Here is a 13,106-nt window from a genome sequence, read left to right as displayed (position 1 = left end):
AGTCCCCCACCCCCATCGGGGATAACTACCGGCCCGGTCGTTAACGACCTTGTTAAGGTTTTCTGCTGTATTTTCCAGCTCGCGCTAGAATATCTCCTGTAGTAAAGAATTCGGGTTTGTATGTTAGGAAAAATACAAACTCTGTTATAAGTTTGTCATGTTTCGGTCTCTCCACAGCACCTCAGGTTTTCACCAGAGTGTTCACCCTGATATCTTCGTGGGCACACAGGATCGGCATCCGTCTCCTCCGTTATCTGGACGACTGGCTGATCCTAGCAGACTCGGAGTCAACCCTTCTTCGACACCGAGACAAACTTCTGGGGATTTGCCAAGATTTAGGGATCATGGTAAATCTCGAGAAGTCTTCTCTGCTACCTACCCAAAGACTGGTATATCCAGGCATGATATTGGACACCAATCTCCACAAAGCCTTCCCATCAGACGACAGGATAGCAAGGCTGAGGAAGGTCGCAAATCCTTTCCTCAGACGAGACGAACTCCCAGCCCAGTCGTGGTTACGTCTCCTCAGCCATCTCTCATCCGTGGTTCGTCTAGTTCCCAACGGTCGTCTCAGAATGAGATTTTGCAATGGCGACTCAAGTCCCGGTGGAGTCAAGGACACGATTCCCCGGCCGTCTTGATCCCTATGGGTCTTGCGGAACGGACCGACCTTCAGTGGTGGGTGGCAGATAAGAACGTACGAAAGGGAGTGGATCTTCTCATCCTCCCCCCGGATTTGATGCTGTTTTCGGACGCCTCAAAGAAAGGGTGGGCGGCCCACGTTCTGAACCACAGGACCTCAGGCCTGTGGTCAGAATCAGAAAAGTGCCTCCACATAAATCTGCTAGAAATGAAGGCCGTTTTTCTGGCCCTTCAACAGTTCCAACAGCACCTGGCGGGTCACTCTGTGGTGGTGATGAGTGACAACACCACAAGTGGCTTACATCAACAAACAGGGAGGTACCTTTTCAGAACAGCTATCCCATCTTGCAGTAGAGATACTGAGATGGACCGAAGTCCACTCGATTCCACTATTGGGTCGCTTCATTCCAGGCAAAAGGAATGTGCTCGCCGACAGTCTGAGCAGAGCGTCTCATATAGTGAGTACCGAGTGGTCTTTGGATCGTCTAGTAGCCAACAAAGCGACAGCGTTGAACTTCAAACTGCCGCTGTACTGCTCCCCAGTCCCGGATCCCAAGGCTCTCTGGCAAGATGCTTTCCAACAACAGTGGGACAACATCGACGTATACGCCTTTCCCCCGTTTTGTCTGAGGAGGAGGGTACTCAACAAGACCAGACTATCGGTCAACCTCTCGATGACTCTCATAGCTCTGCTGTGGCATCACGCGGAATGGTTCCCGGACCTTCTGCAACTCCTTACGGAGTCTCCGAGAGAACTCCCTCCGCGACATGAGCTACTCAAACAACCACACGCCAACATCTTTCACAAAGCCGTAGCTTCGCTTCGGCTTCACGCCTGAAGACTATCCAGCATCTCCTCGCAGAGAGAGGATTTTTGCAACAAGTTGCAGAAATTATGTCTGGACACCTGCGAAAGTCATCCGCAGGGGTCTACCAGGCAAAGTGGAGAGTTTTCTGTGGTTGGTGTCGTGGAAGGGGTATCTCTCCACTCGATGCCACTATTCCAGCAATAGCGGAGTTCTTCGTGTACTTGCGAGAGGAAATGCGCCTTTCAGTCTCGGCAGTGAAAGGCTATCGCTCAGCCTTAAGTCTAGCCTTCAGGCTCAAAGGAGTGGACATATCTTCTTCGCTGGAACTTTCCCTACTCATACGTAGTTATGAACTTACCTGCCTTCAGTCGGAAGTGAGACCTCCTCCATGGAACGTGGTTCGAGTTCTCAGGTCTCTTAAGAGACCTCCCTACGAACCATTACGCCATGCTTCAGATCACCACCTGACTTGGAAGACGGTGTTCCTACTAGCTTTGGCGTCAGCCATGCGAGTTAGTGAACTTCATGGTCTCTCGTATGACATCGCCCATTCAAGGGGATGGGGGGAGGTAACGTTCAGGTTCGTCCCTGAGTTTATTGCTAAGTCTCAGAATCCGGGAGTGCCGGACCCTTGGTTCGACTCCTTCCGGATTTCGAGTCTTCGTTCCGTAACAGATGACTGCTAGTTAGCGTGGGGTAGGGAGGGTAGTTTGCTACCCTCCCCCCTCACACACCTGTGTGGTAAATTCACTTTGCTTAGAGGTAGGACTTCATGGGGGACAGGGCTGGCGGGCAAGTTTGATTAAATAGCTAAGGTTTGTATAGTTGGGAAAAATACAAATTATCTATGAATTTGTCATATTTAATGGTAGTATAAAATAAGGTGATTTTATAAGGTTTCTGATAATAAAACAAGTAATACTGGGGTCAAACGTAATATATATACAAGGGTATTTCATAAAAGGAACGGTATAGTTGTACTGGATCAAGTCATATACTTGAATAAATCGGGTGAAGTCGAATAGTTAAATTTCGCGGGTAGAGAAGAAGAAATCCTATTGGTGGAGGAAGAGTTTATGCGCAGAAGACGAAACCTGCTATGTACAAACGAACGAACGAGAGCGACTACAACCGTACCGTAGACAGAAAAAAAAGATAAATGAAAAACACTGCTAATGTTAGCATGTTACGCTAACATTGCTAATGTCAGATTGCGCAGCTCAATATTACCATATTTTATCATCGGTTTATTATACATCCAAGAAGGAAATGTATACAGTAGAGAAGAAAAGGCTTGTTTTACCATTATATACCGATTCCCCAGTATGTTTTCCCCACCCGAAACCCCGAGTTCCCACTGGGGGTCCCCCATTATTGTTGGATATATATATATATATATATATATATATATATATATATATATATATATATATATATATATATATATATATATATATATATATTATATATATATATAACGGATTTTGAGCGAAGCGAAAAATCTATTTTTGGGTGAGATGGCCATGTCGTCCTGATGGAAGTTCCTATAGGGTAGCTTCCTAGGGTATATTACAACTATGGCGATATTCCCAGAGAATTTACCTTAAGGTACCCAGAATTCTAACTCCTGGAGTGAATATCCCTAATGAAAGGGATATCGCGAAATATCAGAGGACGTATTCTTGACACGCCACATGGCAATCTGCACCCCGAACAGAGATAACACTTCGACGGGGTCAATTGGCAAGAAAACGAAAACGAGAAAGAAAAAGGAGAGCCGTTCGCAAGGCTCTCTCTTCTCCCGTTTCGTAAGCGTGCATTGCGCCGATTCTGGCGCCATCTGTATTCCTTGTAGCGATACACGAGGTGCTACAGATACTGTATGTAGGGAGGGGTCCTACAGCCCTTTCATAGAAAGGGAAGGGCGGGTCCATCAGGACGACATGGCCATCTCACCCAAAAATAGATTTTTCGCTTCGCTCAAAATCCGTTTTTTGGGCTCAAGCCATGTCGTCCTGATGGAAGTATACCAGAGCATTACAGGGGGTCCTCGGGTTACGACGCTGATCCGTTCTTAAGACGCGGTGTAACCCGAATTTCCGTGTAAGTCGGAACACCATAAATATACGTACTGTACTGTACTGTAAAGTATTACTGTATACTATACTATAATAAAATGTATCAAATGACATAAAAACAATATTAGAAAAAGAGAAAACAATTCCTTACCACATGAATTAAAGTAAATATCAATAAAAAAAGAAAACAATTCCTTACCACATGAATTAAAGTAAATATCAATAAAAAAAGAAAACAATTCCTTACCACATGAATTAAAGTAAATATCAATAAAAAAAAAGAAAACAATTCCTTACCACATGAATTAAAGTAAATATCAATAAAAAAAGAAAACAATTCCTTACCACATGAATTAAAGTAAATATCAATAAAAAAAAAGAAAACAATTCCTTACCACATGAATTAAAGTAAATATCAATAAAAAAAGAAAACAATTCCTTACCACATGAATTAAAGTAAATATCAATAAAAAAAAGAAAACAATTCCTTACCACATGAATTAAAGTAAATATCAATAAAAAAAAAAAGAGAACAATTCCTTACCTTATTCCTATGGTTGGCTTGCACACTGGAAGGGATGTTGCAAGGGACGGAGAGACTGGTTTATTGTGGAGAGGAAGGTGCAGAAGATGCTGGAGAAACTGGGGCAGGTGAATCAGGATTCTCTGGAAGTGAGACAGAAGATGCTGGAGAAGCTGGGGCAGGCGAGTCTGGGGGTGAAGAGCCTACAAGAGGTGGTGGAGAAGCTGGAGAAGCAGAGGCAGCTGAGGTTGATGGCAGAGGCTCTGTAGCAATAGAGGCAGCTGAGGTTGATGGTAGAGGCTCTGTTGCAGGCAAATCTGGAGTAGTAGAGGCAGCTGATGTAGAGGGTGCAGTTCTCTCTACTTTCTTAAAATACCGCTCCAGGTTAGACTGGACAGAGAGGATCCTCTTCTCATCCAAAATCTCCTTATAACACTGCAGTAAGTCCATGACACCTCTGGAAACCCTGGTGAACCTGTCCATGTTGGGATCTTGAGCCTCGAAAGTTGCCAATGCTTGTTGTATCTCGGCAAAACCTTTTGACAAGCCCTGCCTTGTGAAAGCCTTAGGGTCTGGGGTGGGGGCTTCTTCCTCTTCCTCTATGATCTGCTTCTCCAGTTGTATCAAGTCCCCAGCAGATAACTCCTCTCCATGAGATTCTAGCAGCTCCGTAACATCATCAACCTCCATCTCCAAATCGGTTTCCTTACTCAGGGCAACAATGTTCTTGATAACATGGTCAACTGTGTCCTCAAACCCATGAAAATCATTAACAAATTGAGGACATAGCTTCCTCCAAACACCATTCATGTTTGTAACCTTCACCTCCTCCCAGGAATCAGCAATGTTCTTAATAGCATCAAGGATGTTGTAGGACTTCCAAAAGTCCTTCAGAGTCAAGTCCTTCTTCGTTTCAGTTGCCTGTAATGCCATAGCAATTGTTCTTCGGAGGTAGTAGGCCTTGAATGAAGCAATCACTCCCTGGTCTATAGGCTGTAAAAGGGCCGTGGTATTAGGTGGAAGGTAAACCACCTTCACATTAGGGTGAAAGTCTCCCAGCTGGGCAGGGTGTCCAGGGGCATTGTCCAGCAATAGCAACACCTTAAAGGGGATACCCTTTTGGGCGCAATACCGCTCCACACTAGGTACAAAATGGTTGATAAACCAGTCTTCAAACACTGCAAGTGTCACCCATGCCTTCTTATTTGCCTTCCAAATGACTGGGAGTTGACTCTTCCAAATTCCCTTGAGTGCCCTTGGATTTTCAGCCTGATAGACCAGCATGGGCTTCAGTTTGAAGTCGCCAGCAGCATTTCCCCCAAGAAGCAAAGTTAGCCTCTCCTTGCCTGCTTTATGACCGGGTGCTGACTTCTCCTCCTTTGCTATGTACGTGCGGTTAGGCATGCGCTTCCAGAATAAACCTGTCTCATCCGCATTGAACACCTGATAAGCAGAATAACCCCCCTCCCTAATTATCTCAGCCAACGCTTTAGGAAATTCACTTGCTGCTTTCTCATCCCCACTAGCAGCTTAACCTTGCACTTTAAGATTATGGTAATTGGCCCGAGCCTTAAATCGCATAAACCAACCCCTACTAGCCGAAAACTCTTCACTTTCACTTTCTCCCCCCCTTTCTTTTTTCAACGCTTCAAACAACCTTTTAGCCTTCTCTTGAATAACCATTAAGCTCACTGGAATACGCCGTTGATTTTGATCTTCCAACCAAAGCACTAATAACCTTTCCATTTCGATAATTAAACCACTACGCTGTTTCGTTATCACTGTTGCTTTCATTGGAGCAGATCCTTTTACGTGTTCAACAATGCGCTCCTTATCTTTAAGGATAGTAGCCACGGTCGAACGGCTAAGGCCAAGCGATCGGCCAATGTTCGTTGGCGTTTCACCGTTTTTAGACCGCTTAATAATGTCTAATTTCACTTCCATGGTGATGGCCTTCCTTTTCTTCGATGCACTACCATCAGAAGAATCTGCCTTGCGCTTTGGAGCCATAATGAAGGGCAAAAAGTTCAAAAAAACGATCAAACACGTGAGAGAAAGAACAGGCAATCACAACCAAAAATGGCGTATGAGTGGAACTGAGCGACGCCGTCTTCCTCGCCCACAACCACCGCAAAGCGTATTCATCCACCGCGCGCTAGAAACTAGTTCGCAATTGTTTACGTCGCTTACGACGCTAACGGTGTAAGACGGAATGACGCTTAATATTATTTTTATATTTTTATGGGGCGCGTTCGTAACGGCGAAACCGCGTAAGTCGGGACCGTTGTAACCCGAGGACCTACTACTGTATCTGTGGATTCTCAGAACGTGCCGTACTCCCCGGAGGTATTTCCCCGGTCGACTAGACCTAGAGACCTAAGATGTTACCGTTATACATCTTTTCAACTAACCATAAACCATGTTAGAGCTTCCTGCCCCCTACAGGGAAGAGTCCTACTAGACTCTGGAAAAGTCTCGAAGAGTACATATACCTACGTATGAATACCAGGCAAGCCAATATAGTGGTCTCACCCTATATTAAGTAAAGCATAGTTTGTAAAGAACCACTGCGTCAATATGAAATATCGACCAGTTCTCCGCTCAATACTTGTATTGGACAAAGGTTTATATCCGCATAGGAGGAAACTTGTAAATCCGCCACCGTCCCCTTATGGGATGGAGTCCTCCCGCTAAGGGAAAGCATAAACCAATGCAACATTAGCTTGCATAAAGGAACAATCTATTAGAATTATCCCAGATAAATATACATAGAATGAATGCTCAATTATACCAATAAATTGACACAGGTGAAGGAGACGCAAGGTTCTCAAGAACAAGTTTATTGACAGACAATAAATAGACAGGTTAATAACAATTATATATATATATATATATATATATATATATATATATATATATATATATATATATATATATATATATATATATATATATATATATATATATATATATATATATATACATATACTGTATATATATAAGAAGAGGATAACCAAAACTTTAAGCATAAGTATGATAGTGAACAGAAACTTGTTTATCTGAAAGAAAAACATTAGTGCCACTTTTAACATACCGAGGTATCAAAGTCATAAAAGTCTGTATTACTAATCAGTCACATTAGCGTTAGAAACGCTCGGCACACATGTCTGCACTTATGCTAGGTTCACCTTTGGAAGTGGAACAGTCAACGTGGGCAACTCAGTGCCCTCACCTAGTTTGTAGCACAGTATGTAACTACACACTCACCCTGGAATTAATCGTCCCAATTAAAACCACTGTTCCTCGCAGAGTTAAACAGCAGGGTTAACGATGCGACCCACTGCTACCACAGATCTCTTTAGTTCCTCCACTTGCTTCGCATAGTGGCGTAAGAACACTCTGGAAGACTTCCAGCCAGTGTATGAACGAAGATGTTCAAAATCCATACAATTAAAGAAATTTAAGGATGAGGCAACTTTCCTCGGATCGTGACCTGCGGGTGTACTGTCAGGATCCGCTCTGCGAATAAAATATGTGATTTTCGCCCTGAGTTGATTCAGTGATAAATTTGAGCCTGATGTTTCTCCCCTGAATAGTTGACCACCCTTGAAGTCTGAAGTTCTACGAAGATAGACCTTTAGGCATTCTACTGGACATAGAGATGCATCTTCTTTCAGAGGGCAGATTCTCCAGGGACCCCACCTGTTGGTGGGTAACTCATTCTTGGCGAGAAACGTAGGATCCGGAAACAGGTTCAGTTCTCCCCCATCCAGGAACTGAACACGACCTTCCTCTCTCGAGAGGGCTACAATCTCACTAACCCTGGCCCCGGACGCGAGTGCAAATAGGAAAATAACTTTTTGGGTCAAATCCTTTAACGCACACTCCTCATTGCTCAACAGAGAAGCGAAATGAAGAACTTTGTCTAAAGACCATGAAATGGGCTTTGGAGGTGCTGAAGGTCTGAGCCTAGCGCAGGCTTTCGGAACTTTATTAAAGATCTCGTTAGCGAGGTCGACCTGGAAGGCATATAGAATGGGTCTTGTCAAAGCAGACTTACACGCCGAAATCGTGTTAGCTGCCAACCCTTGACCATGGAGGTGGATGAAGAAAGATAAGCAGAAGTCCGTCGAGATCTCCTGCGGATTCTTTGCCTTGACAAAGGCCACCCATTTTCTCCAAGATGACTCATATTGCCTTCTAGTAGATTTGCACTTATATTCCTCTAGGATTCAGAAGGTTGTGAGGAGGGAACAGATAAATCCTGGACCATCTGTTCCAGTCGAGGGACATCGTGTCCACTGCTTCCGCTAAGGGGTCCTCGTACGGGGACACGTACAGGGGCAACTTCTTGTTGTCTTTCGTCGCAAAGAGGTCTATCTGCAGTTCTGGGACTTGACTCAAGAAGAAGGAGAATGATCCTGCGTCTAGGGACCATTCCGACTCTATCGGTGTGAACCTGGATAGAGCGTCCGCTGTCACATTGCGGACTCCTTGAAGGTGAACTGCCGACAGGTACCACTTCTTCTTTTCCGCCAATCGGAAGATGGCCAACATCACCTGGTTGAGAGGTGGCGACCTTGATCCTTGTCGATTCAAGCATCTCACAACTACCTCGCTGTCCAGCACCAACCTTATGTGGATCGAGTGACGCGGGGAGACTTTCTTTAAGGTAAGGAGCACTGCCATAGCTTCTAGAAAGTTTATGTGAAAGGTCTTGAATAAATTGGACCAAGTCCCTTGGGCCTTTTTCCGATGAGAGTGACCTCCCCACCCCTCCTTCGAGGCGTCTGTGTGAATCGTCACCGACGGGGGAGGTGGCTGAAGAAGTACCGACTTCTTTAGATGTCTGGCTTGGGACCAAGGCCTGAGAAGAGAACGTAGACGAAGCGGAACTGGTCTTCTCAGATCTCTTCGCGCGTTTGATGCATAACTTCTCCAAACTCCGGTTGCATCCTTTAGCTGTGCTCTTAGCACCGGGTCTGTTACCGAAGCAAACTGGAGAGAACCCAGTACTCTCTCCTGTTCGCGTCTTGATATCCTTTCGGAATCTAGAAGTCTCTTGACAGAACCAGCTATCTCCTTCCTTTTCTTCGCCGGGATGGAGAATTGGTGTGACATTAGGTCCCAGTGGATTCCCAACCACTGGAACTTTTGAGATGGAGAAAGTCGAGACTTTTTTCTGTTGATCTTGAAGCCTAGATACTTTAGGAACTGGATCACCTGCAGAGAAGCTTGCAAGCATTCTGTCTTGGATGCTGGCCACACCAGCCAGTCGTCCAGGTAGGCTACCACCTGAATTCCCTTTAGGCGTAAATGTTTGAGAGCTACGCTCGCAAGCTTCGTGAAGATCCTTGGAGCTATATTTAGCCCGAATGGCATGGCTCTGAAGGCGTATAGCCTTCGTTGTAGCTTGAACCCTAGGTAGGGGGAGAGTCGACGGTTGATTGGAACGTGCCAATAGGCGTCTGACAAGTCTATGGAGACGGTATATGCCCTCTTGGGCAGTAAGGTCCTTATGTGTTGCAGTGTTAGCATCTTGAACTTGCAGTTCACTATGAACTTGTTGAGTGGCGACAAGTCCAGAATGACTCTGAGTTTTTCCGAGTCTTTCTTGGGAACACAAAACAGCCTCCCTTGGAATTTGATGGACTTCATCCTTCGGATCACTTTTTTCTCCAACAGTTCTTGGATGTACTCCTCCAGAACGGGGGTGGAGTGTTGGAAAAACCGAGGGCACGGGGGTGGAGTGCTGTACCAGCTCCAGCCCAGTCCATTCTTGAGTAGGCTGTGGGCCCAGGGATCGAAGGTCCACCGATCCCGAAAATTTTGAAGTCTCCCTCTTACCGGTATCATCTCTCTTGGACTGCTGTCCTGAGGTCTTGCCTCCCTGACCGCGACCACCCCTGAATCCCCCTCCCCTTGAGGGGCGCCTAGACGAGCCTCTGGCTGCTCCTCTAGGCTTTGCTCGAAAGGAAGTTGACTGCCCTTCGAACGTTGGGTTGAATGCCGGGGACTGTGTCGACACGGCCTGGGGTACCCACTGGAATTTGGTCGGGGTTTGTGCCACCATCTGGGGCACTGAAGGCATCGGCAATTGCTGTTGCTGTTGCTGTCTAAATGGCTTGGCTGGCCGAGACGGTAGCCTAGTCCTCTTCCTCTTTGGTTGGGGACCCTCATCCGGGGAAGACTTTCTCTTGATAGACATGCCCCACTTCTGGAGAAGGTTTCTATTCTCCTTGGCGGCCTTATCAACAACTTCTTTGACCGAATCGCTAGGGAAAAGGTCTTTGCCCCAAATGTTGGAGGAGATTAGTTTCCTTGGCTCGTGCCTCACCGTAGCCGAGGTGAACACGAACTCCCTACAAGCTCTCCTCGCCCTGACGAAGCTGTAAAGATCCTTCGTCACTGTGGCCAGATGAGTCTTGGCCACTACCATGAACATTTCATGGACCTTGGGGTCACTTGCCATCGTCTCAAGAGTGGTCTGAAGAGACATTGAGGCAGCCAGTCTTTCTTTTGTCTCGAGCTCTCTCCACAAAAGAAAGTCAGACAGCTTAGGGAGGTTCTCACCGAACTGACGACCGGCAATATCAGCCTCCAACTTCCCGACTGAGAAGGTAAGATGGACGTCCTTCCAGTCCTTGTGGTCCATAGGTAGGACCAGCGACAAGGGTTTGCACTCTTCCAGGGAGGGGCAAGGCTTGCCAGCCTCGACTGCTTTTAATACAGCCGCAAACCCTTTCTGCAAAAAGGGGAAGGCTCTAGCAGGAGAGGACACAAAGGAAGGGAGCTTCTTACTCAATGCAGCTACTTTTGAGTTCGTGAAGCCCCTCTCTTTCATCGAAGATGAAAGCAAAGCTTGAGCCTTAGCATGGTCCATCACTATTATTATTATTATTATTATTACTTACTAAGCTACAACCCTAGTTGGAAAAGCAGTATGCTATAAGCCCAGGGGCTCCAACAGGGAAAATAGCTCAGTGCGGAAAGGAAAAAAGGAAAATAAAATATTCTAAGAAGAGTAACAACAATAAATATCTCCTATATAAACTATAAAAACTTTAACAAAACAAGAGGAAGAGAAATAAGGTAGGAGAGTGTGCTCGAGTGTACCCTCAAGCAAGAGAACTCTAACCCAAGACAGTGAAAGGCCATGGTACAGAGGCTATGGCACTACCCAAGACTAGAGAACAGTGGTTTGATTTTGGAGTGTCCTTCTCCTAGAAGAGCTGCTTACCATAGCTAAAGAGTCTCTTCTACCCTTACCAAGAGGAAAGTGGCACTGAACAATTACAGTGCAGTAACCCCTTGGGTGATGAAGAATTGTTTGGTAATCTGTGTTGTCAGGTGTATGAGGATAGAGGAGAATATGTAAAGAATATGCCAGACTATTCAGTGTGTATGTAGGCAAAGGGAAAATGAACCGTAACCAGAGAGGAGGATCCAATGTAGTACTGTCTGGCCAGTCAAAAGACCCCATAACTCTCTAGCGGTAGTATCTCAACCTCCTTCAGCTCTGTCTCCTCCTTTGAAGCTGGTTCCTTCCTCAACCGGATATGACCCTTTGCTGGGCCAGAATTCCACCTCCTCTAGGGGAACTGAACCCAACTTATCCGACATGACGATCTTACCAGTCGTCATCGGCATGTGCTCAGCATATCTCCACGGGTTAGCATCTGAGCACAAGGGAAGGTCTTTCACATTGAGCCTTTTCTGGGGCCCATGTGATGCTGCAAGCTTCTGCATCTGCAGTTCCATTGCAGCCGCCTTCTCCATATTCTCCTTCTGCATTTGTTGGATCATTCCAACAATGGAGGAGAGGGCCTGTCCCAGCTCTACTGGGAGAGCGGACGATGTTGAGGGAATAGGTTCAGGTATCTGAACCGGAGCAGCCGACACCTCGTCAGCCTCCTCCTCTACAATGTCTGGGGCTTGATCTTCATCCTGGCCTCCTGCCAGGAGGTCTTCCTCCAGACGCTCGGACACGTCTGACATCCTGTCGTCCAACTGGATGTCTTGCAAGGCGACCGCGACTTCAGCATCCACCTGGATCTGAACTTGGGGGATCTCCTCTTGAGGCTGGGGAATCACTGCATCAGCTGATGCCCTAGGGAAAAGGTAAGCCCTCATCTTCTCACTTGGAAGATAAGGTCCAGAGGTGTTCTTCTGGAAGCCCCTTACCCAGGTACGAAGCTTCTCCCTTGCTATATCCCTTGATTCCGCCGTCCTAGGGGAATCAAAAGCCTCAGTAATCAGGTTAGAGCACACGGTACATACCTGAGGGTCCCAATACCGGAGATCACCCTTGGAGACAGCGCATGCTGCGTGCCTCCTACATAACTCATGTCCGCAGAAGTTCTTACTGCGGACGTTGCAGAAAACATTTCCGCACTTCGGATGGTCCTCCTGTAAAGAGAAGAAATTTCCATGAGTATCAAGTGAACTACGTATCACTGGATATGCACAGTTTAGCATAACAAATCAGAAAGGAAAGACACACACTTGTGTTTCCCGCACAACCAATTGTTGCAGCCTTCCAGATAATAAAATCGTATGGTTAATCTGTACTAGAGTAACCAATGAAAAATTTCCAGAGGAAACCGGTGCAGCTCACACCTAAGATATGATTTTAAAATACCGGATAATAGACAAGAAAGAACTCGCTTTCTTATCTGTAAGGCAACACCAAAGGGCTGTGCAAGACAACACAAAAGTGTTAGAACACACAGTGTTGTACCAATACTATACTATAGTTTTCTTCCTACAGTATATGCTATACTGAAGAATACTGGTACAGTATAGAAGGTAATGCGCCGGCCGGCACACACCATAACTAGCTTTAAAGTATACTACTTAACAGCTATAAGGCGGCAGAACGCTGGTTCAAATGCATGTGCCGGCCGGCAACAGCCAATGTCGGCCGGCAATGACTGCCGGCCGGCAACTACACAAGGTAGCACCCGGCTGCCGGCCACTGCTCATAGCGACCGGCAGACAAGGGCTTGAGGCTTAACAATAGCCGGCCGGCAAAGCTAAACAACCGATGCCGGC

Source organism: Palaemon carinicauda, chromosome 1 (genome assembly GCF_036898095.1).
Source record: "Palaemon carinicauda isolate YSFRI2023 chromosome 1, ASM3689809v2, whole genome shotgun sequence".
NCBI lineage: Eukaryota > Metazoa > Arthropoda > Malacostraca > Decapoda > Palaemonidae > Palaemon > Palaemon carinicauda.
This window is presented reverse-complemented; position numbering follows the sequence as displayed.